General features: G+C 42.9%; 1 long non-coding RNA gene across 1 annotated transcript; it reads left to right on the top strand.

Moving 5' to 3' along the window:
- Nucleotides 1-354: 354 nt before the first annotated feature.
- LOC146079426 (uncharacterized) lies at nucleotides 355-27,521 on the top strand. The gene is made up of 3 exons (XR_014474523.1): nucleotides 355-501; nucleotides 21,925-22,054; nucleotides 27,032-27,521. It is a non-coding gene; the product is annotated as an uncharacterized LOC146079426 (long non-coding RNA).
- The last annotated feature ends 272 nt before the right edge of the window (nucleotides 27,522-27,793 follow it).

Below are 27,793 nucleotides of genomic sequence, written 5' to 3'. Positions count from 1 at the left end.
GTATGTCAGGAGACTGGCACTTGCATTTCAGTTTCACCATAATGACACAGTGACAACAGTCAAAACAATGCATGCAAGTAATTTACAGTGCTGTAGCCTTTAGACTACAGCACTGTAGTAAATTCAAAAAGTGCCTTAATGGTACAATGGTACCAAGTCTGCTCCATCTGGAATGAAATTGTTTTCTATAATATATAACCCTATATACCTTAGGTATATACATAAGGTACTGTAATAGTATACACATATACCTTATGTTGTGTCTCCTTTATTTCTTTATTAGCTGTCATGCTGAAAATACGACAGTATTAGAGTCCTGCTCATTACGCTGTATGTTTTTTTCTGTAGTAATCTGCACTCTTGTACGGCCGGACCAGATGTGATGGATTTGCCTAGAGCTGTATATCCACTGTAACAATCTGGATTTACTGTGGTGTAAATGATGTTCTGTTTTACTGGTGCCAAGCAAATCATGTGTAGCATTTTCAGATCGTGTTCCATGTAAGTACAGAGTTGAGATCATCTCAGGATCTTTACATAAGCAAACAATTGAATTTCTATAATTGCCCGAAAATAAAAAACTTTTGTCATTTTGAGGTAAATATTAATAAATGCAAAATGCGCCATTGTTATCACATTATTGTAACATTTTTCATTGGTTCCTGTTATATGATGTTAACTATTGTATATTATTATTATTATTGTTATTTTCATCATTTATATATATGGCGCCACTAGGGTTCCGCAGCGCCTAACAATACATAAATGAGCAAAACAAGAAAACTACGACTTACGGTACAAGGCAATTTAGGACACGAACATGGTAACTAAGGATGGTTATATCAGGGGACAGGGCACTGAAGTAATTATTAGGGTGGCAGAGACCTAAGCTGAGGTGCCGTTGAAGGGAGTAATGAGTAAAAAAAAAAAAAAGTTAAAATAAATTTAAATATACTCTAAGAGAGGAAAAAGCACATGAGGAGAGAGGACCCTGCTCGTCAGATCTTGCATTCTGAATATGAGGTGCAGATAGACAAAAGTGATACAGGAGAGGTAGAAGTAAGCATAAACAGAAGGCTAGGAGGAGATATAGTATGGCTAGGTAATGAAGAGGTGGGTCTTGGAAGCCCATTTAACGTTTTGTAGTGAGGTGGAGTCTGATAGGGAGGGGTAGAGAATTCCAGAGATAAGCAGTATAATGGACAAAATCATGCAGGCAGGAATGGGAGGATGTAACCAGTTGGAAGAAGAAGCGGTGTGTATTTGAAGAACGAAGAGGGCAGGTGGGAGTGTAAAGAGAGATAAGGTCAGATATGCACAGATGGAGCCTCTTTCTTCTTGGCCTTTAATAGGATTAACTGAGAAAGACCAGTCACACTAATCCCCTTTTAATCCCCTTGCTGTATTGTTCTCTCTATTGTATTGCAGCTGAGAACAATAGATGAAAGGAAGCGTTTTCTGCGCCTAGGTGCATAAACTTAGTCAAGAAGAACCTGGCTCTATCTGTAGGTCAGAGAGGAATGGGTGATGGCTTTGTAAGTGAGTGTGAGGAGCTTGAATTGTATCCTGTAGAGGAAGAGGAGCCAGTGTTGGGCTTGTAAGAGAGAAGAGGTGGACAAGGTACATTTGGAAAGTAAGATGAGCCAGGCAGCAGAATTGAACGTAGATTGGAGTAGAGAGATAGGCATTTGTTAGGGAGGCCAGATAGGAGGAGAATACAGAAGTCCAATCTGGAGATGACCATTGAATGGATGAGGGTCTTTGTAGCATCCTGGATGAGAAAGGGTCTGATCCTGGAAATAATTTTTAAGGTGTAAATGGCAGGACTGTGAGATATGTTGAATGTGTGTTTTAAAGGAGAAATCAAGAATAACGCGAAAGAAGCATACTCGGGGGCTAGAGGAGATAGTTGTTCCACCAATAAATAATGAGATTGTGGGTGGTGAGGTTATGCAGGAGGATGGGAAGATGATCAGCTCAGTCTTTGATGAGTTTATAAGATCTCGCTGGGACATCTAAAGAAGATAAAGCAGAGAGACAGTTGGAAATACCAGTAAAGAGAGAGGGAGAGAGATCAAGAGAGGAGAGGTAGATTTGCATATCATCATCATAGAGGTGATATTGGAAGCCAAATAAGCGAGTGAGCTCACCGTGGCCCTTATTCTGAATCGTGCGGTACGGCCCGCGTGCGGCCGTACCGCCGATGTTTTCAGTCTGCACATGCGCAGAGGTCAATCTGCGCATGTGCAGCCCAATTCGCCGCAGACGTAGTTCGTCCGCCGCAAAGGGGGCGTATAGGGGCGTGAGGGGCTTCATACCCTCATTTACCTATGCATACGCCCCGCGTTTCATGGGCGTTCCCATGCAAACGCGGGGCGTATGCATGCTAATGAGGGTATGACGCCAGTGATGGGGGCGGAAAGCTGACGTCGCCGGATGTCAGCTCTCAGCCCCCATACAAGCTATCACACGGACGATTGTCCGTGTGGTCTCAGCTTGCGGGACCTGGTGGGGCGTGCGGCCCTGCCTTCGATGGTCGCCGACCATCGAATGCAGGGGGCAGCTCCCACCATGGTGGAGGCGTACGCCCCACCATTTTCTTGCGGATCGCCAGCCGTCCGTGTACGGACGGCCGTGGCGATCCGTATCGTGGGCGGGGATTGGTTTGTGCGGCCGGAGCACCGTGTGCGGCTCCGGCCGCACAGATCTGAATAAGGGCCCTAGAGAGGACCAAGAACAGCTCTTGTGTGTTTCAGAATAATTTACCAGCAAAAACAAACATTTGCATAAAATGTGATGCGTTCGGCATACAGCTGTTCGGGATGCCGGCAGTCTGAACACCGACACAGATCAGATGACCAGCCCCAGAACTGTAACACTGCTTACAATTCCGATCATCCGGCTGGGAGCTAGTAGCGGTATTTGCTGGGTGGCGAAGCGGGAAGCACTGATGATTTTGAAAAACATTTTGAAAAGACTGGCCGGACGCTGATTGGTTGATAGATTCAGGCCAGTCTTTTCAAAATATGTTTGCTGCCCGGCCCCCAGTCGCTGCTGCAGCTCCCCGGTGGATATTACATGCAATAAATCCCTTGTGACTTATTGAATATAAAAGTGGCACATCAAATGCCAAATCGTAAGCGAGCCTGCCGGGGGGCTCTCAAGGGCAAATTGGTATGGGGGCCTTTAGTGATGACCCCTACAGGTGAGAGCACCAATTCTGCAAAGACATAACATAGCATATACAGTATTACTGTTACAGAAAAGCACAACTGTACTCTAAATCCCAAGGTAAAACCACAGAAAATAGCCAGCTTTTAATACTACCAATTGACACATAAAGCCCTTGAAATAATTAGTCCAATTAGGATGATTAAAGTTAATCTTTGCTTAGTGTGGCTGGCATCACTTCTGTACCAATTCCTCCATATTATTTAATATGTTTATATTATTATTAATAATGTATCAATGCTCGCAAATTAGGTGACTTTGGTGTCGGTGAAATACTTTGGAAAACAGACATCTGTGTTGCTAGTGCTCTCTGTACGCTGTCTCCTATGTGCCTTTGCTAACTCATAAATGGATCATAATTTGTGTTTTTACGCCATACACTTTAATAAAAGCATCGTATCTGGCAACTCCTGAAATGAGTCCCAGCTGCAGTGATTCTTCTTGGAAATAAAGTTTTTGTTTACACAGGTGCAGAAAACCTTAACACGATTTTTATAACTGCTGCGGACAGATGTCTCTGTGCTTTACTTGGCATCTCTCCCTCTACCGAAGCAATTTGTATCAAGCAAATCTCAATGTGATACCGGTGCAAACAATATAGGAAATTCCTACACATGGAAACGTTCTTATCATTATGCTTGCAGCAGATAAGTAGTTATCAAAGAACACAGCGTGAGCGCACAGAGCTTATTTGAATAAATGAATGAGATATATATATATATACACAATGTATAGAGATATATATGTATAGAGATATATATATATATATTGCTAAAATACCCTTCTGTGAGAATGCTAAAACCATAGAAATGTACAAAATCTCCAATGGCTATTAAATTAGGAGGAAATTAAAAGAAGCAGAGTAAAGGTTAGATACATTTATTAATCGTAAAAGGGGGACATAAATATATAAAAGGTGTACATTTTTAGGGACAAAAGTTTTTCGTGGTAAATGTACTGGATGTACAATAGGTAAAAGGAAAGCTTATCTTATGAGGTAGCAGCAGGCAGGAAAAACACCCAACCGTTTTGTCGACTGACTTCTTTTATATATATATATATATATATATATATATATATATATATATATATATATATATATATATATATATATAAATGCAGGTGCTTAATGAAAAGCGGAGGCACTCACCAAAATGCAGAAGAGTCAGTCACTTTTATTCAGTGGTCATACAGTATCATAAGTCGACGTTTCGGCCCATATAGGGCCTTTGTCAAGACAGAGCAAAAAAGATCCATGGGTACACCAAGAGAGAGGCAGTAATACTGACACACATGGCAAAGCATCTATATATACACACTACCTCCCTTCATTAACGCTGCAGCACATCAGCTGTGCAGGAAGCATGCTGATAGGTCAATAACAATGAGCCCATAATTAAGCTACTGGGTACTAGAAAAAACAGTACAAAGGGAACTTTACAGTTTTAGAAAAATAATAATACCGTTGGTACTTACTAGAAAAGTTATAACAGTAGCGCTGCTGTAGGGAGAAAGCTGGTAAAGAACACAACAGTGCGCCTCCGAAACCGGAAGTGCGCGTGCGTGTCACCTCACATGACGGTGACACGCATACACAGCAGCATGGCTAATGGAGTCCCAACAAAACGAAAAAAAACGTCAGTGTGACGCGCCAATACGCGTCACACGCAAGCGCCTGTTACCAAGAAAGCAAATGGTAACCAGGCTGCGCCTCCGATACCGGAAGTGCGCGTGCGTTCCAGAGACACGAAGTGGAACGTACAGGGGCTATATGCTCAAGCGCTTAGATTAACCAAACAAGCGGAGGCTAGAAGGAAATACCAGTAAAGAATTTAGACAAAATAGTATGCAGCGTTAGGAGGGGAGGAGTCTGTAAGATGCATTTTAAGATAAAAACGTATATGATGATAACATATATAACAAAAGAAAAAAACAAAGAGACACCAATAACAAACACAAAACATGTAGCAGATAAAGACATAAGACAACAATAAAATGACCAATGGGGCAAAGTCCCATAGTCATTGCTAACACCAGTGGCGATAGAAAAAATCCCGGTAGTATATGTGCCAAGCAAGAAAAAATTAGTTTTTAGCACTAGGTCTGATAGGAGCTTATTGTAAAAATATACCAAGGTGGTTATATTCATTTAACCCTTTTGGGTCAATGGTGTTTAGTCGTGCTATCCACCTTGCTTCCAGTTTCTTGAGTTTTAATTCTCTGTTCCCACCACGTGGGTCCTTTGGGACATGGTCGATGAGCATGCACCGTAGAGTGGATATCTGATGGCCCAATTTTAGGAAGTGCCTAGCCACCGGTTTGTCTGAACTACCCGTGGCATAGGCAGCACGTATGGATGTACGGTGGTTGGCCATACGTACATCCATACGTGCTGCCTATGCCACGGGTAGTTCGGACAAACCGGTGGCTAGGCACTTCCTAAAATTGGGCCATCAGATATCCACTCTACAGTGCATGCTCATCGACCATGTCCCAAAGGACCCACGTGGTGGGAACAGAGAATTAAAACTCAAGAAACTGGAAGCAAGGTGGATAGCACGACTAAACACCATTGACCCAAAAGGGTTAAATGAATATAACCACCTTGGTATATTTTTACAATAAGCTCCTATCAGACCTAGTGCTAAAAACTAATTTTTTCTTGCTTGGCACATATACTACCGGGATTTTTTCTATCGCCACTGGTGTTAGCAATGACTATGGGACTTTGCCCCATTGGTAATTTTATTGTTGTCTTATGTCTTTATTTGCTACATGTTTTGTGTTTGTTATTGGTGTCTCTTTGTTTTTTTCTTTTGTTATATATGTTATCATCATATACGTTTTTATCTTAAAATGCATCTTACAGACTCCTCCCCTCCTAACGCTGCATACTATTTTGTCTAAATTCTTTACTGGTATTTCCTTCTAGCCTCCGCTTGTTTGGTTAATCTAAGCGCTTGAGCATATAGCCCCTGTGCGTTCCACTTCGTGTCTCTGGAACGCACGCGCACTTCCGGTATCGGAGGCGCAGCCTGGTTACCATTTGCTTTCTTGGTAACAGGCGCTTGCGTGTGACGCGTATTGGCGCGTCACACTGACGTTTTTTTTTTCGTTTTGTTGGGACTCCATTAGCCATGCTGCTGTGTATGCGTGTCACCGTCATGTGAGGTGACACGCACGCGCACTTCCGGTTTCGGAGGCGCACTGTTGTGTTCTTTACCAGCTTTCTCCCTACAGCAGCGCTACTGTTATAACTTTTCTAGTAAGTACCAACGGTATTATTATTTTTCTAAAACTGTAAAGTTCCCTTTGTACTGTTTTTTCTAGTACCCAGTAGCTTAATTATGGGCTCATTGTTATTGACCTATCAGCATGCTTCCTGCACAGCTGATGTGCTGCAGCGTTAATGAAGGGAGGTAGTGTGTATATATAGATGCTTTGCCATGTGTGTCAGTATTACTGCCTCTCTCTTGGTGTACCCATGGATCTTTTTTGCTCTGTCTTGACAAAGGCCCTATATGGGTCGAAACGTCGACTTATGATATGACCACTGAATAAAAGTGACTGACTCTTCTGCATTTTGGTGAGTGCCTCCGCTTTTCATTAAGCACCTGCATTTATTATTTGGCCATCTGGCTTGGATGACCCTTGTTGTGCACCCCTATCTTCAACACTTTTGGATGTGAGTGCTGAACTCCCTGGCTATATATATATATATATATATATATATATATATATATTAGTATATAAACAACGTGGGTCCGGCACTCCAAACAAGAAACTTTACTTGCTCCGGTGCCCACACAAATGGAAATGTAGACTTGGGTTGGTGCGGCACTCGGAAGCTACTGGACGTCAAGGATCAGAACAGAGAACCGAGCGTTGTTTGTTAATTCCCACCAAGCTCGGCATGCAGGACGAGGCAAAACATCATCATCATGGCATCGTATTCTCACAAGATCCAAACTCTATATCAGTCCCCCACAACCGGTTGTGTCTCTGGGTGTCTCTCTGGGAATTTGGTATGGAGGTCACAGTGGTGGTGTCCTGTGGTGTCCTGTTCAGTCCAGTGCAGTCCAGTCCTGTGGTACTGTGCTGTCTGCTGCTGGTGCTCATGGCTTGTGCTGCTGTCTAATTCCAAGGCAGTGGTTCTGTGCTGTCTAGTGCTGCCGTTAAGTTAAGGGTTATTTTTAATCTGTATAATTTTCATGCTTTGCCGTGTGTGTAGGCCAGGTACACTCTCCTGTGCTGCCCGCAATAATAAGTTACCCCAAAACAAAAGGGTTATTTTAACCATTTTTCAGGCTTTGGCTTGTGTGTGTGTGGTACCCTCCTCCAGTGGTACTGTGCTGTCTAGTGCTGCCGTTAAGTCCAGTGGTACAGTTGTTAAGTCCAGTGAAACTGTTAGTCCAGTTAGTCCAGTGGTACTGTTAGTCCAGTGGTACTGCCGTTAAGTCCGGTGGTACTGCTGTATAAATCCAATGACAGTCCAGTGTACACTCTGAAAAAAAAAAGGCTTATTTTAATCCATCAAATTTTTTCAGGCTTTGCCATGTGTGTGTGTGGTACACTCTCCTGTTCCGCCCGCATATATATATATATATATATATATATATATATATATAATAACCCCAAAATAAAAGAGTTATTTAAATCCGTCTAATGTTTTCAGGCTTTGCCATGTGTGTGTGGTGCACATGGCATATATGCCGCATATAAATAAAATAACCCCAAAATATAAGGGTTATTTTTAATCTGTATAATGTTCATGCTTTGCCGTGTGTGTAGGCCAGGTACACTCTCCTGTGCTGCCCGCAATAATAAGTTACCCCAAAACAAAAGGGTTATTTTAACCATTTTTCAGGCTTAGGCTTGTGTTTGTGTGTGTGTGTGTGTGTGTGTGTGGTACCCTCCTCCTGTGCAGCATATAAATAACTCCAAAATAGCGACATCAAAAACTCCTCAACCTGCCATGCCATCACTTCAAACAAGAGGTTGTGACGCGCTGGAACTCCACCCTCTATCTATATGCTGCAGAGGATGGAGGAGCAGCAAAAGGCCATTCAAACCTACACTACCACCTACAACATAGGCAAAAGAGCGGGGATGCACCTGACTCAAGTGCAGTGGAGATTGATTTCCGTGTTGTGCAAGGTTATCCAGCTGTTTGAACTTGCCACACGTGAAGTCAGTTACGACACTGCTAGCTTGGGTCAGGTCATTCCCCTGATCAGGCTGTTGCAGAAGCAGCTGGAGAAATTGAAGGATGAGCCAAAGTGTTGCGATTCCGCAAGCATGTAGCTCTTGTGGATGAAGCCCTTCATATGCTTTGCCAGGATACAAGGATTCTCTATTAAAATCAGAGGAAAACATTCTGGCCACCGTGCTCGATCCTCAGTTTAACAATGTAGACACAAGTCTACAGTGGTGCAAAGACCTGCTGGTCAGGAGATTGTCATCTTAAGCGGACCATGACATGGCAAAATCTCCTCCTTCATTTTCGCCCACACCTATGGCTGTGAGGAAACAGCTCAAATTTCCTACCTGACCCACTGGCAGAGATGCAGGGCAGGCAGGAGTGAGTATGGACATCTGGTCTGGACTGAAGGACCTGCCAATGATTGCTCACATGTCTACTGTCACTGCATTCGATGCTGTCACCATTGAAAATATGGCGGAGGCTTCCTATGGTGACAGCACCCAAGTAGACATGTCAGACAGTCCTTACCTGCACTGGCAGGAAAAAAGGCAGTTTAGAGGCCCCTGTACAAGCTGGCTCTATTTTAACTAAGTTGCCCCCCCCCCTCCAGTGTGTACTCTGAAAGACTTTTTAGTGCAGTCAGATACGTGGTCAGTGAGCAGCATAGGAGGTTGCATTCTGCAAAATGTGAAGAAGATGATGTTCATCAAAAGGAATTATCAATTCTTCAACAAAGACCAGCAATTGCCTCCAGAGACTACAGAGGGCCCTGTAATTGTGGAGTCCAGCGGAGATTAATTGATAATCTGTGAGGATGAGGAAGTACAGACTGAAGTGGGTGTGGAATGGGATGATGAGGACGACATCTTACCTCTGTAGAACCGATTTGTACAGGGAGAGATGAATTCTTTTTTTGTGGTTGTTAAAAACAGTGTGCATGTCCTATTTACGCAACATAAGGGTGGGAGGGCCCAAGGACAATTCCATCTTGCACCTCTTTTTTTGGCATTATGTGCTCTTTGGGGCCTAGTTTTTCAAACTGCAACTTTTTGTCTTAAAAACAACATTGTTAGGTATTCAGGATAGACTGGAAATGAGTAAAAATTAATGTTATTAATAATAGCCTAGGAGCAAAAAAAAGTTGTGATTTTATTGTGTTATTGAGGTTAATAATAGCCTAGGAGCAAAAAAAAGTTGTGATTTTAGCGATTTTTGTGTTTAAAAAAAAACAGATCCAAAACACACAACAAGAAACACGTAAGGGGCTGCCGGAGTTACAGATCCAAAACATATTAAAAAAACACTAAAATCGGCTGTTGCACATCCCTAGTATACTGTAATGTGTGCTTTTAGATTATGGGGTATTAAATCTGTGTCGATATTTCCCGACAGGTGAAATATCATCACTCACCTATTCAATGTTGCCCTTAACGACAGCATTGACGGCTGTCAGATCCGACTTCTTAAGAAGTTGGATCTGTTTTGTCAGAAACGGATGCGGGATGTCGGATTGAAGGCCGTATTTTGACAATCCATCTGCGTTTTCTCCGATCTGCAGACTATCCGCCACTTGACAGTCGGAATCCCAGATTGAATACCCCCCTATGACTCTAATACTTCATTTTGCTCACCGCCATGGAAGCAATATACTAGAATCTGATGGCAGAAAATAACCTACAGTTCCACTTAGTAGAGTTTTTTTGGGTAGGTTATTATTTTCAGTAGCATTTATTTTTAGGTAGTATGGAATAATAGTTTATTTTTTTTATTTTCTGTTATACCTTTACCAAAAGCAATATGTCTGTCCTATGCATTCCTGGGTTCCTTTACTGCATGAGGACCCACCAAAGGCAATGGAAGAGAATACACTCCTGTTCTACAAATCCTCCTGTTTACTATCTTTAATTATTTCTACCACACCACCTCTCTTTTGGTGAGGGATGAGCCACACTGTTCTGCTTTTGGATTTCTGTATCCCATATTCCGAGCACTTAGCCAATAGCGCTGTGATTTCACAGCGCTCTAAACATACTTATTTCACTGTATATTCTTCTTTTAAAATTGATTTGATTAATGTTCCTACTACTAATATGTCAATATTATAACTATCCCATTGAATTACTTGGAATTATATCAGTGGTAAGTGGTTAAAATGTTTGATAAATGGTGCTCCAAGCCCTTGATTTTAATGCATGTAATATACTTTAGGATATACTTTAGGATATATACCATTTGAACCCACCCACTTATCTACTCTTAATTGATAGTTTGGGCAACATAATTTGTGGAGTAAATATATTTGTGTATACAGTTCAACAAGATATATATATATATATATATATATATATATATATATATATATATATATATGCTCTGTAGTGTAAGTCGTCCTGCTGAATTTGTGTTCTTTAATGTGTCTACTCCTTGCTTTGTTTTCTTCCTATAAAATATAATTTTATCACCATTTTTAGCGTCTGTGTTATAGACCATTTTATTGTGTGTTGAGAATTATGTATTGTATTTTTGGCATAGATAAACCCTAAAACTAAACTAAATACATAACCATCCAGACCAGGTGGAATCAAAAGCCAAGAAAATCCAAAGCTCCAGTAGAACACAGAGGCAACAAGCAGCTAAATTAGTGCGGAAATGAATTTATTCTGCTGTGTTGACTTTTGTTCATAAAACTATTACATATCATTATTAGCATACTATTAATAATTAATATGATTGTCCATACAGTATTTCCAATTTTGGTGATCCAGATTTGGATGTTTTATCAGTTTTACAGATGGGGCCGGGCTCATCTTTGCAGGGGATGGCGATGGCGTCGCCATCGCCATTCCCTGCTCCCGCGCCATCTGTGTGTCGGAAGGGGACGCGCGCGCACGAGGTGCGCGCGCGTCCCCTTCCGACGGTGCTGCCCTCGGTCGCCCGGTGCCCACACCGGGCGCCCGCACCCCCCCACAGCCTCCTCGGGTCCCCCCAGCCCCCCTCGAGCGGGAGGCGGACAGTATTGCGTCCGCCTCGCCCGCCGGCCGCCCGGATACTGAGACGCACGTGCGTGGGGGACGCACGCGCGTCTCAGTCAGATGGCGCGCCGTGTTGCTGGCGGATCGCCAGCAGCATGCTGCTGGTGATTCGCCAGCAAGCATAAGGCCTGTGCTATCTGTAAGTCGTTTTAAAACACTAGATTTAATGTCTCCTACAAAATCAGCAATATTATAAATAGTCATTGATGTGAATTGTTTAAGAGAAAAAAAACTTAGCCCTTTTCTGAGGTGTAATATCCATAAAGAAAAGAATGAGCAACAACTCCAATCCATTTTCTATCTGAGTCATAACTCTTTGAGTGCCAACATCTCTGTGGGATTTGCAAAATACCCACTAAAAATGCCAACATCACTCACATTTGTTATATAAATTCAAACTGAAAATGTTGTGTAAAAAAAATTATATTTCCTATATAAGGTAAACATTAAAGGTCATTACGATGAATAAAAATGTTTGCTTGGCAATTTTCACACCTTTTTTGAAAATTTAATTTGAAAGGGTGGGATGTACTTTTTGGTGTCCATACGGGTTGCCAGCCGAACACATGTATTTTTTAGACGTTATGGTTTTGCCTTGTAAGTCACTGCCCCTTTAAAAAAATGTCTGAATTTGGCCGGCATCCCGCACGGCAGCCATTACGTCATGCCCAATATTTCTATACCAGCAAAGTTCATAGATGAATCCAAAAATTGAGTTTGTGAATAAATATTAATATTTTGCAATTTTATGTTACAAATTGAAAAATAAATTTCGAAAGTTAGTTGAGCTTAACGCTTTATCACGGCTATAGTTCTCTTGTCAGCCGTCCTGGTTTACCACTTTGAGAATTTTTGTTTCATTTCCGCCAGAAATGCTGAAAATCAATTTATTGACTGGTTCCTCTTCTTCGTGTTCCGTCTTTTCTCCTACTCTGCTTTTTACCTGTGAAACGAAATATTCCCTCAGCTACATGCGCTGTAGAAATACATTTGAAACCACATACTCCTGCATGGCATCTATGTATGCATTTATACATAAACATGAAGAAAATCAATAGGATGGCCAAGAAATAAATCATTTTTAGTTGACATCAAACAAATAGATCAATACTTACTTTTCCTTTACTGTTGTTTGTTAATGATGCTAAAGAAAATGTAGATTTGCATTAAAACTTTAGTCCTAAAATGTATTTTATTAGTTTTAATTATTAGACCGTGTTTATTTTATGATCATTTTACAAACATTCATTGTTATTTTTGGTAGTAGTATTTGATAGTCTGAATTCTATGGCAAGATACTGACTTATACACAAATACATTATGAGAGTTAACTGTACTTTATGTTAACATTATACTGATTTAAAAGTTATTTTTTATGTTTTTTTATTTTATTTTAACACTAAGCACTCGGTTTGTTCTCATAAATTAGGCCATGTGTGGCTGGTTATTATTTTGTATTGTTTGTAGTCAGACATTTATTTTGCTTTAAGATCTCCTAGAGGCCTACAGTACGTATTATTAAATATTTGTACACATATTTAGTATACCCGTATAAACTATAGAGCAGGCATGTCCAAACTGTGGCCCTCCAACTGTTGTGAAACTACACATCCCAGCATGCCTTGCCATAGTTTTAGCATTCCCTAATAGCAAAACCGTGCCAAGGCATGCTGGATTTACCAAGCTTCAGAAAGCTCTAGATGATGTTACCCCATAGTAGGCTACTAATTTAATTATGTAACTTGAGCTGTGCTAATACATAATGGATCATATCCCCACTATCCACGTCATACCCCCATTATCCACGTGGACGTGGAGTTAACTTTATAAAGTGTGGCGAGCGCAGTGAGCCACCGAGCCTGAAGCATGGCGAGCGCTGCGAGCCCCGCGAGGGGACGCGGATATGTGCCGCTTCATGGGGCTCGCTACACTCGCCATGCTTCAGGCTCGGTGGCTCGCTGCGCGAGCCACACTTTATAAAATTAACTCCACGCCCATGTGGATAATGGGGGTATGACGTGGATAGTTGGGATATGATTGTGTTAGTGGGTGTTGTGTGTGTGTGTATACTGTGTGTATACTGTGTGCCTGTGTAGTGCATTATACATACCTCAATGATGTCCCCGGCACCAGCTTTCCCCTCCTCCGGCACTCGGCTCCCTGTCCACCATGACATTCCCAGCAATGTACGCAATTAGCGTAGTGCCACGGGGGGAGCAGGGAAACCATGTGATGCTCCCCCAGGGGCATTACACTGAATTACATACATTGCTGCCAGGACGCGTATGCGTCTCCTCCAGCCGCCTGCCGGGATCTCCCCCCTCCTGCCGTCCACTGAGGAAGCTCCGGCGGCCGCCCTTCAGACCACTGGGATCTCCCCCCTCTACAACTTAACTATTTTAAAGTAGCATTAATCAGAACATATCCACAATTCGCAGTGCAACATACTCTAGGTAAATATCAACAGTCTCCTTTAAAACTGTACTGTTCAGTATAACTTAAATGCTCAAATCCCAGTTGAATAGTCACGTGGTACTGACGTTTGGGATATATGTATGTATATAAAACCCTTTGTGTAATAATGGAGTGTATTCCTCAAAAGTTAAGTAGTGATTTTGGACGTAGTGCAGTAATGTCATTAATATTCAGCACACTTGTTAAATAGATGACTCATGAGTGTCCAGAATGTTCACAAGTATGATATGGCAAGAGCTCACCACTGCCACTGGATCCTGTCACAAGTATGATATACACTTCAGGGCACACTGCTTTATCTTCACCCAAGTCAGGCTGCTTTCCCCAGCCCTCAGGACTCTGCAAGCTTCAGCATAAACATCCTACCACCTTATGTGTGTGTACCTCTAGCATGTTTACCTTTAACTTAACTTAATAATAAACCTGAAATAAAGACTCGGAGACATAGGTTTGGCAGAAATTGTTAGCTGATTTATTAATCGAAATATATAAGCTAGTTTGATTTGTTTAAACTAATTTAAATAAATAGTACTGTACATTTGCTAAAAAATATTTTTTTGTTGAATCTTTGCTGCTTTCAGAGCTGAATTTAAAAGGAAAAGGGCTGTGTTAGACTGGGGTATGAAGGGCCCACCAGGGGGAATGTAGTGATAGGGGCCCATGTTTAGGGGAGTGGCCAGTCATGTTCTGGTTCCCTTAATAAATGTAAATAGTAAATAATGCTAGTGCGTGAATGATAATGTGGCATATTAATAACACAGGGTTGCCGACCCTCCCGGAATTACCGGGAGTCTCCCGAAAATCGGGTCCTCCTCCCTGCCCCCCGGAAGGGTGGGCAACCCTCCCGGAATCAGGGGGACCCCCACTGAGCTCCCCGATCGCTGCATATAAATGCCGCAATCCGCGAGTCTCAGAGGAGGGGGCGGAGCTAAAACTATACACTCGTGTCATTTTAGCCCTGCGCCCTCCATGAAGATCAGTGATTTCGGCTATTTCCCAAAATGGGGGTGGGGCTTAATGACATCACAGTCAAGCCCCCCCCCCCCCCCCCCCCCCCGAACGTGTAATGAAATTCTCCTCTCGGGGTTCTCCCGGAGAGGAGCATTTGAAAGTCGGCAACCCTGTAATAACAGCAGTTTACTACAGAAAATACACCATAGTTCTGTACAGTATAAGGTGACGAATGTATAATGTAGGGAGTGTAACTGCTATGGTGCCCACAGCAGAAAGGGGCCCACCTTCCATTTCAAAGTAGCATGTGCTATATACATTTTTCAGCATTGTATGGTACATAGGGGCCCTTATAAATTTTTGCTATTGGGCCTACAAATATCCTACAAATATCTAGTTACACCACTGACCTACAGCAGCATCCTTTATATGCCTCATGCACAAGTGGCTATGCATAGCATCATAAATGGGTCTGAAATCCCAGGTAGATTAAGACAATACAGCCCAGATTGTGACCTTAGGTTCCAAAATAGGGACTGTTCTGCTGAAATCTGGACACTTCAGAAGTATGCGCATGTACTTGAGTTCATCTCTGTGTCAGGCCCATAGGCAGGGCCGCTATCAAGTGGTGCTGTGGTCACAGCTGTCCTGGGCCCGGCCCCTCTGACAGAAAGGGAAGAACCTGGGACAATCATTCTGCCCACTGCACCCCCCAACTGCCTCCACTGAGATGCCCCCACTGAAGCCCACTGCTCCCAGTGCGCAGGCATCTCATTCACCTCTGGATACTGGCGACCATTTTAAATGTGGCACTGACTTGTGACTGAGCCAATAAGAGCTTGCGTATCGGCAGCTGCTCTGATTGGCTGTTGGGCCACGAGCCCCGATTGGCTTACAAGTCAGCGCCATATTTTAAATGGCCGCAAGTGTCTGGAGGTGGAGGAGAATGCTGCGGTCCGGAAGCAGTGTGATTCAGCTGAGGCAGCGCAGCAGAGAATGTGGGGGCCCTTGCGCTTCTCTGCAGAGCCGCATGGTAAGTTAGGGGGGCCCAGACTAGAATTCAGTCCCAGGCTCAACAATTTCTAATGGCAGCTCTGCCTATAGGGATGTTATTGATGCTATTCCCATTATGACTGAACATCCCTTTCACATAAATGGGAATCTATGGTGGCACAAAAACAGTTGCCTGTTTCAAATAGGTACGATGTAGTCACAGTGAATGCCAAAATGCCAAAATAATCAAAATGTTTGATCGCCCCCCTTATTATCAGTTGGGTGCTGGAAATAAATCAAGTGAATATATTTATTTCTACAACTGTAACAATGGGCGAATTCAATATTTTTCATCCACGTTACAGAACATGTGTGTGTACATGTTCCATATGTACAGTATGCTGCCGGCGCCTTCAGATTACAGACATCCGCAAATGTAAACATGCAGTTGACAGATTACAGCGCACGGCAGCATTATGCAAAGATTACCCAGCAAAGAGACAGATGTTTCATTCAATGCTCGTCACTATATAATATTATGTTTTCTTCTATTTACTGTGAGAAGGCCAAACAAGTGACACACGGGCGACGTTGCTGCACTCCAGATGGACAGAAGTGCAGATCTGTTTATAACAACTACAGAGATCTAAGATGGGAGAAAAAAAGATCATTTGAGTTTTAATTATTTATGACTTTCAGGTAAATGTAAGAAATAAAGGAGTATTTGAACTTCGGATAAGTCCTTCTGATAAAGAGTTTACCAAATTAATACATCTGGAGAATCACTCATTTTATTAGTTGCTGTGTGCGGTGACACTGAACACATCTCAGAGTCTGCATCCATGTATTTAACTCCTTATAGAGCATACACACGGGCCCTTATTCTGATTGAGTCAGATGGCTCCGAATGTGGACGGATGGTAGATGGTTGATGTTTGCGCATGTGCAGAGGCGTATCTGCGCATGTGCGAATGCCGCGCACGTCCGAACACGGCGTGAATTCTGTACAGAAAATGATCGGTTGGAACAATCCGAACAGGGGGTGGAGAGGGGCGTGAAGGGCTGTTTGGGCTCATTACCATATGCGTACGCCCCACGTTTCATGGGCGTTCCCATGAAAACGCTGGGCGTACGTATGGTAATGCGGCCGTGACACACGTGTGGGGGGCGGACAGCTGACATAGCCAGATGTCAGCTGCCCGCCCATATCCCTGCTTTTGCACAGAGAAATGCCGGTGTGGTCTGGAGCACTCGGTGCTGCCTGACCACTCGGTCCAGCATTCCATGGTCGGTGACCATCGTAGAACGGGGGAGGTTCCCACAGATGGAGGAGGTGTTCACATGAAAAATCCACTCGCGGTCCGTTCGGTCGGTGTCTTACCGCATTCGGATGGTGTGACCGTACGGAAGGCTAAAAACACTCGGTTCCTGTCCGAAAATACGCATCCGACGATTCAACTAGAATAAGGGCCACGGTGACATATACACTTTTTTTCTATTTAATTTTTCTTATAAAAGCAAAATCGAATAGACAATCGAATGGGCATCGAATGGTTTTTCTACATTTGATGCAGATTCCATCCAATGCGTTCTCCCGTGTAGTGTAAATCGAATAGCAAAATAGTCTTGGCGGCCAAGACTATATAGTGGAGATCTAATAACAGGAACAATAAAGTGACTTTGTGAATAGATGCGCTTATATAAACACCGGTAGCAGCTAGATATACAGTTCTTAAGGTGCCATCCAATAACACCTAACAACAACAAACTATCTAATAACAGATAGTGCAAATCTAATGTGTTCACTTCAGCCTTCGATTCGATGTCCGTCTTCTGCCTGAAGCCAGTGTTGATCTAGTAGCAAATCTAATAGCAAATCAAATGGACATCGAATAGAAAATTGAATAGAAAATAGTGGACATCAAAAAGGAGTAGAAAAAACTTCAGAGCAGGTCAAATAGTCCATATATATATATATAATAGAAATCAAAAACGGAATCAAACAGTTTTCTAATCTATCTTGTGAATTCATTGCCCCGTGTGTAGGCCCCATTAGTTTGGATTTATTTGAACAAGGAGCCATTATCATGTCGCTCTTTGCTAATTAATTCTCTGGTTGCCTGGAAACCTCCCTCTCCCAGCTCTACTGGTATGTAATATGATCAGTAGAGCTGCCACCACATCATGCAGTGTAAGGGACAGAGCAGAGTTGCTGCACATGCCTAGTGTACCAGCTTTTTCCACCACATTTACTCCCCTCAAACATTGCAATAGACCAGAGAGTAGCTGCCAGGAAGAAGAGACAGGAGCCTTACCATAAAGTGGGAGATTGTGAGCCTAGAAAGTGCAGTACTGGTTCTATTATGTTTGTGTGTTTATTATTAATTATGATATGACCTTTTTCTGACCACTTATCTTATTGAAATATTTGAAAACACTGGGCATTCCCATGGAAATCGTCCGATGACGTGGGCACCGGGGGGCGAGCAGCTGACATCACTGAATGTCAGCTGCCTGCCCACTTCCTTCCAATTGTCCACGCAGATCTAAGGTTACCTCAGAGTAACCTTAGATGTGCGTGGGCCTTCGACATCTTGATGATCAATGATGTGGGTGTAACCCATTCACAGCCCGTGTGAGTGAATGCGGTGTGCGAGGGGGGGCGTGTGTAACGGCATTCGCAGGGCGGCATCTGGTGGACTCGCAAGGCTGCTCAACCAGAATAACCTCCATGGTGTAGATATATATATAAAAAGCAAAATCTTCAAACTTACAATGACCCGGAAGGTGGGTGACAGACTGTACGTAGGACACAGCAATACACCATCCATAAAGTACTTGTCCACTGCTATTCATTAGAACTGCTGGCGTGAACCATTGCTCACAGAATGGCACTGGATATAGAGCAGTTTATCTGAAGTGCAACTATTCCCAGCCAGTCCCTTTTATTGCTTTGCACATTCATCATTTTTCCAACAACGGCCGCAGAAGAACGAAATGATTGTCACTTATTTTAAAAGAACATTTATAGATTGAGGGCATAATGTGAGTCAGGTGGGAGCGCACAGCCAAAGAGGTCAGGTTACCTGCCTTGCGTCCTGTGGGAAAGTGTCTCAGTGGCACAATTTGTGTGACAGTGATCAATATATGCTGTTTGGAACATGATAGATTTAAGAGAGAAGAATATCTGATTTGCACTATTTTGTATTCTATTGTTTCCTTCTTTTTTTTTTTTTACTGATTTTATTCAGCCACATCTTACCTCACTCATGCACTGTGAACTTACTGGTCTCACCAATGTCATACTGTAGGTCATGTATTTGAGAAAAATAAATATCTATAAATATATATTATCATCAATAGTAATAAAAGTGAAAATATAATCTCTCATTTAAATGGAATTTTTACTCTATATTTTCTAGATGTCGTTTATTTGTAACATTTTTGTTCATTGCAGATTCAGTGAAAATAAAATCCTGGTTTCTATTTATAAGACAATGGGGTATGCGTCACCACTGGGAGAGAGATGAAGAGGATAGAGACCTTCACTATGGCCCTTATTCTAGTTGAATCAAACGGATGCATATTTTCGGATGGCCATCGAGTGTTCTTAGCCCCGCCTACCGTACGGATCGCTCACACCATCCGAATGAGGTAAGATGCCGACCGAACGGACCGCGAGCGGATGTTTCATGCGAGCACCTCCCCTATCTGTGGAAACCTCCCCCATCCTCCGATGGTCGCCATCCATCGAATGATGGACCGAATGGTCAGGAAGCACCGAGTGCTCCAGACCACACAGACATTTTTCGAAATGAAAGCAGGGATATAGTTGGGCATTTGACATCTGGCTATGTCATATGTCCGCCCCCCACACGTGCGTCACGGTCGCATTACCATACATACGCCCAGTTTTGTCATGGGAACGCCCATGAAACGCTGGGTGTACGCATATGGTAATGAGCCTAAACAGCCCTTCACGCCCCTCTCTATCCCCTGATCGGATGGTTCCGTGTGATCATTTTCTGTACGGAACTCACGCCGTGTTTGTACGTATGAGGGTTTGCACATGTGCAGATACGCCTCCGCACATGCGCAAACACCAACCATCGGCCATCCGTCGACATTCGGAGCCATCCGACTCAACCAGAATAAGGCCCTATGGGCCAGATTCAGGTTGGCTTGGAAAGCAGCTTAGCGAGTGCCTGATATGCTGCCCGTCCCAACGCCCGCCTCCCCGCCACCGATTCCCCTTGGTAACATGCGAGGGGATGTGTAATGAAAACTCCTCCCCTCTCTTGCCTCCGCTGCAGGACAGATCATTTGGTGGTTGCCGACCATCACACGATTTCTCCTGCCTTCGCAAATCGAAGTCACGAAACTAAAAATAAAACTGACTTTTATTTGTGTGCACCTGGACGAAGACGCGGCGAGCAGCTGATGTCCTCCGGCAGGCATTTGTCCATCCGTGTACCTATGGGGAAGCCCATTAAACTCTGAGCATCCTATTCCTGCCAATTTCTCCCCCCCCCCCCCCCCAATTAAGGGCCAAGGGGGAGTCTTGTAAACAAATCCATGCCGTTTACCAATTAACTGCAATTATGCCCTATGGAAAAAAGGCTAAATCCGCCTCACTTTTTTGAGGTGAGGTACCACCAGTGACCACTAGAGCCCACTATGGCCAAATTTACAGAAAGTGAAACAAAAATGATATGTTTCAAACTTCCTGAATATACAGTAGAAAAGGGAGCTGTGAAGACAGAGATTGGAGGTAGGAGCCATGGTTGCCTGCCTGCCTAATGTAGGATTGCCATCACCTGTGGGGACACCTTTCTTATCAATAACCTAGCTCCCCACAGGTGATGGCAATCATACATTACCAGGGACGTCCAGGAACAGAGCATTTTCTCGCTGAAGGAGAGGGTCAGGCAGGCAACCATGGTAGAAGCCGATAGTTACAAAGCCTTAAACTACTAAAGTAATAACCAATTGCCTTCTACCTGTGATTTTTCAAACAGCCTAGGGAGCTGATTGGCCGGCACTTGATCTCTCTCCTGTGTTGGTGCATATGCGCCCTTGTCAGCTATATACTTTATGTCACATGCAATTTATTACACTTTCAAATCTAATACTGGTTAATGCATATTTAAATAGACTGAAAAGCATAGCTGATGACAGACTCGCCCACATGTGTTCCACAGAATGTTATCATTAATAGAACACGGTAGAACAGACGTCTGTCCTGTGATGATCCTGTGGGCACATGGCATATCCAACATCTGCCTTTAAGGCATAGAACGTCAGCTTGTAAATAATGATCTTTTTGTGACATGCATTTGATCATGTGTTAAATGCTACCATATAAAATATGGAATTTTATGTGTAAAGCTACAAATCCCCAATCTGCCTGGAAAGGTCATTTAAAGCCTAAAAGAACTTGACATTTACTCTTTAAACATCTGACTTGTTGGCCCAGAATTAAGAAAGGCTCGATGTAAATGACCTTAACAATTCACACAAAAGGTTTGGCTCAAACACTTGATAAGAAAATGGGGATACCAGTATATATGTGAGTATATATATATATATATATATATATATATATATATATATATATATATATATATGTATATATATATATATATATATATAGTTCCGGTATGGCAGCACACTCACAAAAACAGCTCAACTGGTCCCGGTGCCTCCACTTGTAGTCTCCACTGTGGGTGACACATAGATAGGTAGGTGTGTGTGCGGCACACAGGAATGAAATAACAGGTAGAGAAACGGCTGGTTTGCAACGTTTCGTTGTTTATTCACATCGTCATCAGGCAGTAATTGCTGCCTGATGATGATGTGAATAAACATCGAAACGTTGCAAACCAGCCGTTTCTCTACCTGTTATTTCATTCCTGTGTGCCGCACACACATCTACCTATATATATATATATATACTGTATATATATATATTTTTTTTTTTTCTGTGTTTTTCTAAGAAATCAAGTAATTGAGATTTATTTATTTATTGTTTAATAATAGGTGCGGAGAGAAGATATTCGCATTCTTGGGCGCTGTTGTGGCATCGAATGTAAGCCTGTGCGTATACCAAGCATGCACCCATTGTTAATGAATGACAGGAGACACAGAAGGATTTTGGTCACAGATAAAGGTAATTTAGGGGAATTCCTGAGGGTTAATAAACAGTTGGTAACCTAGACGCAGGTGTGTCACAGTAATGCTCCTTTCAGACCGCACTTTTTACCCGTTATTTTGCCGTTTTTTAACCGTTTTAAAACGGTAATTTGTGCAGTCTAAAAGGTGCAGAGTGATATTACTGGTTCTATTGAACTGGTATTTCTAAATGGTAATAAAGCAGGGTCCTACCCGTTTCAGACCCGTTTTTTTTTCATCCACTATGGGTTAAAAAGGGTTCAGTGTTGTGAAGGAACAAAAACTGCATTGAAATACCGTTTAAAGACATGCGGTGTGAAAGGGGTTTCAGCTGGCAGACCTGTTTTTAGAATCATTTTAAAATACCTGGTCAAAGCCAGTTTTGCGGTGTGAAAGCAGCATAAGCATGGACACCGGTCACTGTTGTTCCGACAGACATTCTGCGCCTCCATTGCTATGATGCAATGTCCGATGGTGAAACCCAAGTCCAACTGATGGTGTGCGTTTCGGAATCACTAGAAAGCCCAAACGCTGTAGCATTAGTATAAAGATGCAGTCGCACTGAGCCGTAAGACACAGTTGCTGCTGCAATAGCGGTCACCTCTGAATCAGTAACAAATCTACCCAATGCCTGAATTATAAACAATAGTTAGACTCCCTTAAACAGGTGACATCATAATGTCACACAGAGAGGGAAGGGCTGTCAGGATCAGGAGAACAATACTCATGTTGCTCTACATGTTGGGCTGCGGGCACCCCCTTAGAATGCCAGGGAAGGTTCTCCAGCTTTGCTGGTAGCCATTACCGGGTATAGCTAATGCCATGCTGAGATGCTATTAGCTTGCGGTAAAAATTAAATCTCTACTAAATTATGTCATGTTTGGTGTCTTTACCGACATACTTGGCATTCCAGAGCTCAGCATAAATATTGTTATTGTGCAACTTAATCATCTTGAACAGATATTTCTGGTTAGTTCTCAGTTTAAACTCAGAGATCTATATATAGATACAGTGGCAGCATCGTGGTCGCTGACACCCGTTGTGGCCAGCATCTAAAGGCGCATGTCCAAGAAGGGGCGTGGCTTCATAGGTATAGGAATGGCTCATGATAGCTCTGTTTGCATCACTATGAGGCAGCATAGGATTGGACCACAGAAGCAGAAGAAAATGCCCCCTCTTCTGGGCCTGCCAATACTGTGGCCCGGTCTGGATGGATACTGCCTGCTGGCTGCCACACTTCTGGGATTAGCACTGCAGAATGCAAACCTCTACTGCTCCCATCCTGTCCCCTGCTTACCATAACTACTCAGTTCATACTCCCTACTTTACAGTACCACTCCCATCATACCGCCTGAATCTGACTACTGCTGCTCCCATCCTGTAGCCTGCTTCCCACAACTACTGGTCCCATTCTGTGATCTTCTTCACACAACTACTGGTCCCATCCTGTGGCCTGCTTCCCATAAATACTGCTCCCATCCTGTAAACTTCTTCCCACAACTACTGCTCCCATCCTGTGACCTTCTTTTCACAACTACTGCTCCCATCCTGTGACCTTCTTCCCACTACTACTGGTCCCATCCTGTGACCTTCTTCCCACAACTACCGGTCCCATCCTGTGGCCTGCATCCCACAACTACTGGTTCCATCCAGTGGCCTTCTTCCCACAACTACTGCTACCATCCTGTGACATGCTTCCCACAACTACTGCTCCCATCCTGTGACATGCTTCCCACAACTACTGGTCCCATCCTGTGGCCTGCATCCCAAAACTATTGATTCCATCCAGTGGCCTGCTTCCCAAAACTACCGATCCCATCCAGTGGCCTTCATCTAATTACTACTGCTCCCATCCTGTGGCCTGCTTCCCACAACTTCTAGACACATCCTGTGGCCTGCTTCCCACAACTACTGGTCCCAATCCTGTGGCCTACTTCCAACAACTACTGGTCCCATCCTGTAGCACCCTGTAGGTGTGCCTCTTCCTCCTGCACCCAATGAGTTACACACTCCTTGAATAATATAGGTACTCCCCTCTCACCCTAACCCCTTATATTATATATATATATATATATATATATATATATATATATATATATATATATATATATACAGTTCCACAAGAGAAAAGGCACACGGACACCAGTCAGCAGTTTCAAATAGATGTATTGGGCATAGCACTATCTAGCGCTTTCGGGGACACCACCCCGTCTTCAGGATAACAGCCCTTTACAGACAAGTGACCAAACAGTGTTCCCCATCCCCCCACACAATAAATAGCATAACACTAATTACTCACCTGTCCAGACGCGGGAGCGCGGACCTCGCAGCACAGGGATCCCTAAGACACCGTCCAGTACTTCCTGTGACATACCGGAAGTTGCAGTTTGGAACGCAACTTGCGCTCCACAGCCCACTTCCGCCTTACACCACCTTTCCTGATGTGTGTCTGGGCTTCTCCAATGCGCTGGATCAACCACAAATCCTACACTGGGCAGATAAGGAAAAAACATGTAAAAAACACCATAAATAAACAGTGAAAGCATGCAGACATAATAGCAGTACACTTGAATACCAGACGTTAGAAAAACTAAAACACCATAATATTAGTCGACATGACATGTCGACACAAATAATAATATAAGGCATCAGGGAATATAACTATGTCAGGCTATTCCAGTTGACCTTGTCATTGAGGCCACCAGGTCTGGTGGTCCCCAACCGCAAAATCCACTGAGTTTCCTTAATGAGAAGCTTCTTGGCCCTATCGCCTCCACGGGGGCTACAAGGAACTTCATCGATGATAAAATATTTTAAAGATTCCAAAGAGTGCCCGGCTTGTTTAAAGTGCCTGGACACAGGCTGATCGATGTCCTTCCCTTTTAAAGTTAAGAAAATCGCCGACCGATGTGCGGCCATTCTTTCTTTAAATTTGCGGGTGGTCTGACCCACATACCTCAATCCGCACGGACACAAGTGTATATATATATATATATATATATATATATATATATATATATATATATATATATATATATATCAATGATCTCCCAACCTCACCAGTTATATACATAGTCGAATCTAGAAATATGGTAATGAGTGGTCCCATATCCAAATAGTGAAGCAGGATGGACCTTTGCACGGCAAAGCTGCGCAGTGAAAGGGGGCGTGGCCTCATGGGAAGGAGGTGTGTCATCACAAAAAGGTGCGTGGTATTACACATTAGACCACACAACGTAATGCCCATTACACATTTTTGCAAACTCCATAATACCAATTACAAATAAAGCCACACGCCATAATGGCAATTACACATAAGACCACACACCATAATGCCCATTACACATTGTGCCACACATCATGATGCTCATTACATACTATATAACAAACCGTAATGCCCATTACATATTTGACACATAATTGCCGCTTACCTACATGCTCATTGCTAGGGGGTTCTTGCTTGATGCCAGGGGATTCATGCTTGATGCCAAGGGGGCTTCATGCTCATTGCTACGGGGGAATACATGCTTCTTTCCAAGAGGGAATGAATTGTTCGTAGTCAAGGGGGAGTTAAATGCTCATTGTAAAAGGGGAGTGAATTTTCTCTTTGCAGGGGGGGGGGATGCTCGTTGCCAAGGGGGAGGGGAATTGCTCATTGCCAGAGGGGAGTGAAATTGCTCATTGCCATTGCTGAAAGAGCTGTGTGCTGCCTGCTGTATAATACCTGTCTAAGCAAAGCAGCAGCTCCAGCAATATTTTCAGTGCTTCCGCTGGTCCGTGAACCAGGAGCTGCCATGGCTTGTCTCAGCCTTCAACTTGGCTGCTGTCTGTCTGTAACACCCCCCCCCCCCAAACTCACACATGCACACACGCACACACACACACTCCTATACTGTGACAGTGTCTCTCCACCCTCTCCACCCCTCCACTGCATTGTCTCCACCCCACTCTCCCGCCACCCGATAACTTTTTCTCCTCCCCTCCCCCCTTATCTCTCACCCAGTGACTGACTGTAGCCCCCCACCTCCCAAGAATTGCTCATAAGGTGTTATAGGACTTCTGAACCATTGTGGGCCATAATCCAGGCACCACTGTGTACACGTATTGTACTCTATAATACCCAGCACTAGATCAACCAATAACTCAATCATATTTTTTGTTTTTTTTATTCAACTGATTGTTATACAGAATGTTACATACAGAGTAGATGGTATAAGCTGGTGTTGAGAGGCCGATGGATGGTGACCATCAAATAATTTCTCCTGCAGCGGAGGAATGCGAGGGGATGTGTTTTCGTTACACATCCCTGCACATGTTACCGAGGGGAATCGGCGGCGTGGAGTGGGGGAGGGGCTTTCATTTGGCCCGGCTGCAGGTGCTTCGTATGCTACGATGTTCACAGCTGACCGATCCAACTTGAACTAGGGCCTCTCTGAGTTCGCTAAAGCTGTTTGTGCAGGCACTGTACTGTACCTTTAATAAAATAAGCCCAGCTAAAATGAAGCATCTACCAATAAAACAATGTGTATTTGTGATTATGTGATTCTACCGCTCATCATGAGTTTTGAACAACTAAAGCATTTAACAGAAACATGCTGGGTCCATGAAAGAAATAATTAGTTGCCATCTTTGGATAATAGAGTATTTTAAAATCAATTAACCTTAATGGGCAGACTTCTCTAATTTTCTCCTTATTTCACTGTTTGACACAATGTGTTGTTGAATTGACGCCTCACTGACAAATAGTAGCCCAGAATCTCTTACAAAATGTAATCTTCCCCGGGAGAATGAAAACAGCATTTTGTGTTATTTCAGTGTTCCCCATTATTTAAAGGGGCTGTGACCATTTAAAGAACAAACGTTAGTATTTTTTATTTATTTTGCTATATGTTCCAGTAACTGTACGAAAGTCCCTAATATATATCTGTAATAATTGTAATTTCAAAATGTTTTTTTTTTTTTTTTTTTAAATCAGAATAATGTGAAGAATTATTTGGAGATAATGTACGGTGCCCCTTATATGTAACAAAAGCAATATTCGGGAGAATGCAGCCAATCAACTCCCTGGAAATAATGCATGATGACCTTTCTCATTGTCGACCTTTCGGTATTGACCTATTGACTGTCTCTGCACAGATATTGTCATAGTCTGTGAGCCAACCGTCTCTCGACAACTTGTTTTTTGTTTGTTTTTTCATTATCCTTCCTTTGTTCTTTTCAATAACATGGCAAGAAGCAAGAGTACAAGTAATTCTAGAACCCTGCAATCTGCGCTATACAATCAGATTACTTTATATAACATTTTATACAACTTTATATAACACCAGTTGTGTCTCTGGTGAAGCTTACGACATCAACCACAAGCATGCACCAGGACCAAATTAACCAGAAATTAATTGACCTTGTACCAAGTGCAACAAAATATACTGCGCTATATAAGAAACTGTTAACAAATAAATACATTTCGACCCTGGCAAGAAGCTGATCATTCAAAGCAATGCCCACAATGTTAAAGTGCTGTAACACTGTTGCAAAGTAAGGAATATATATTTAAGATATATATATATATATATATATATATATATATATATATATATATATGAAACCCAATAATCCTCTACGCGCTATGTATATAATCCAATTAAGAGTCTATAACAATGGCTGCCTTACCACAAAGTCCCCAGAGGGCTAAGGGACAGAAAAAACAACAGAATATGCAATTGTGGTATGGTGCCTA

This window comes from Crinia signifera, chromosome 5 (assembly GCF_055691185.1).
Source record: "Crinia signifera chromosome 5, ASM5569118v1, whole genome shotgun sequence".
Taxonomy (NCBI): domain Eukaryota; kingdom Metazoa; phylum Chordata; class Amphibia; order Anura; family Myobatrachidae; genus Crinia; species Crinia signifera.
Note: the sequence above shows the minus strand (reverse complement) of the source record. Positions and strands in the feature narration are given on the sequence as shown.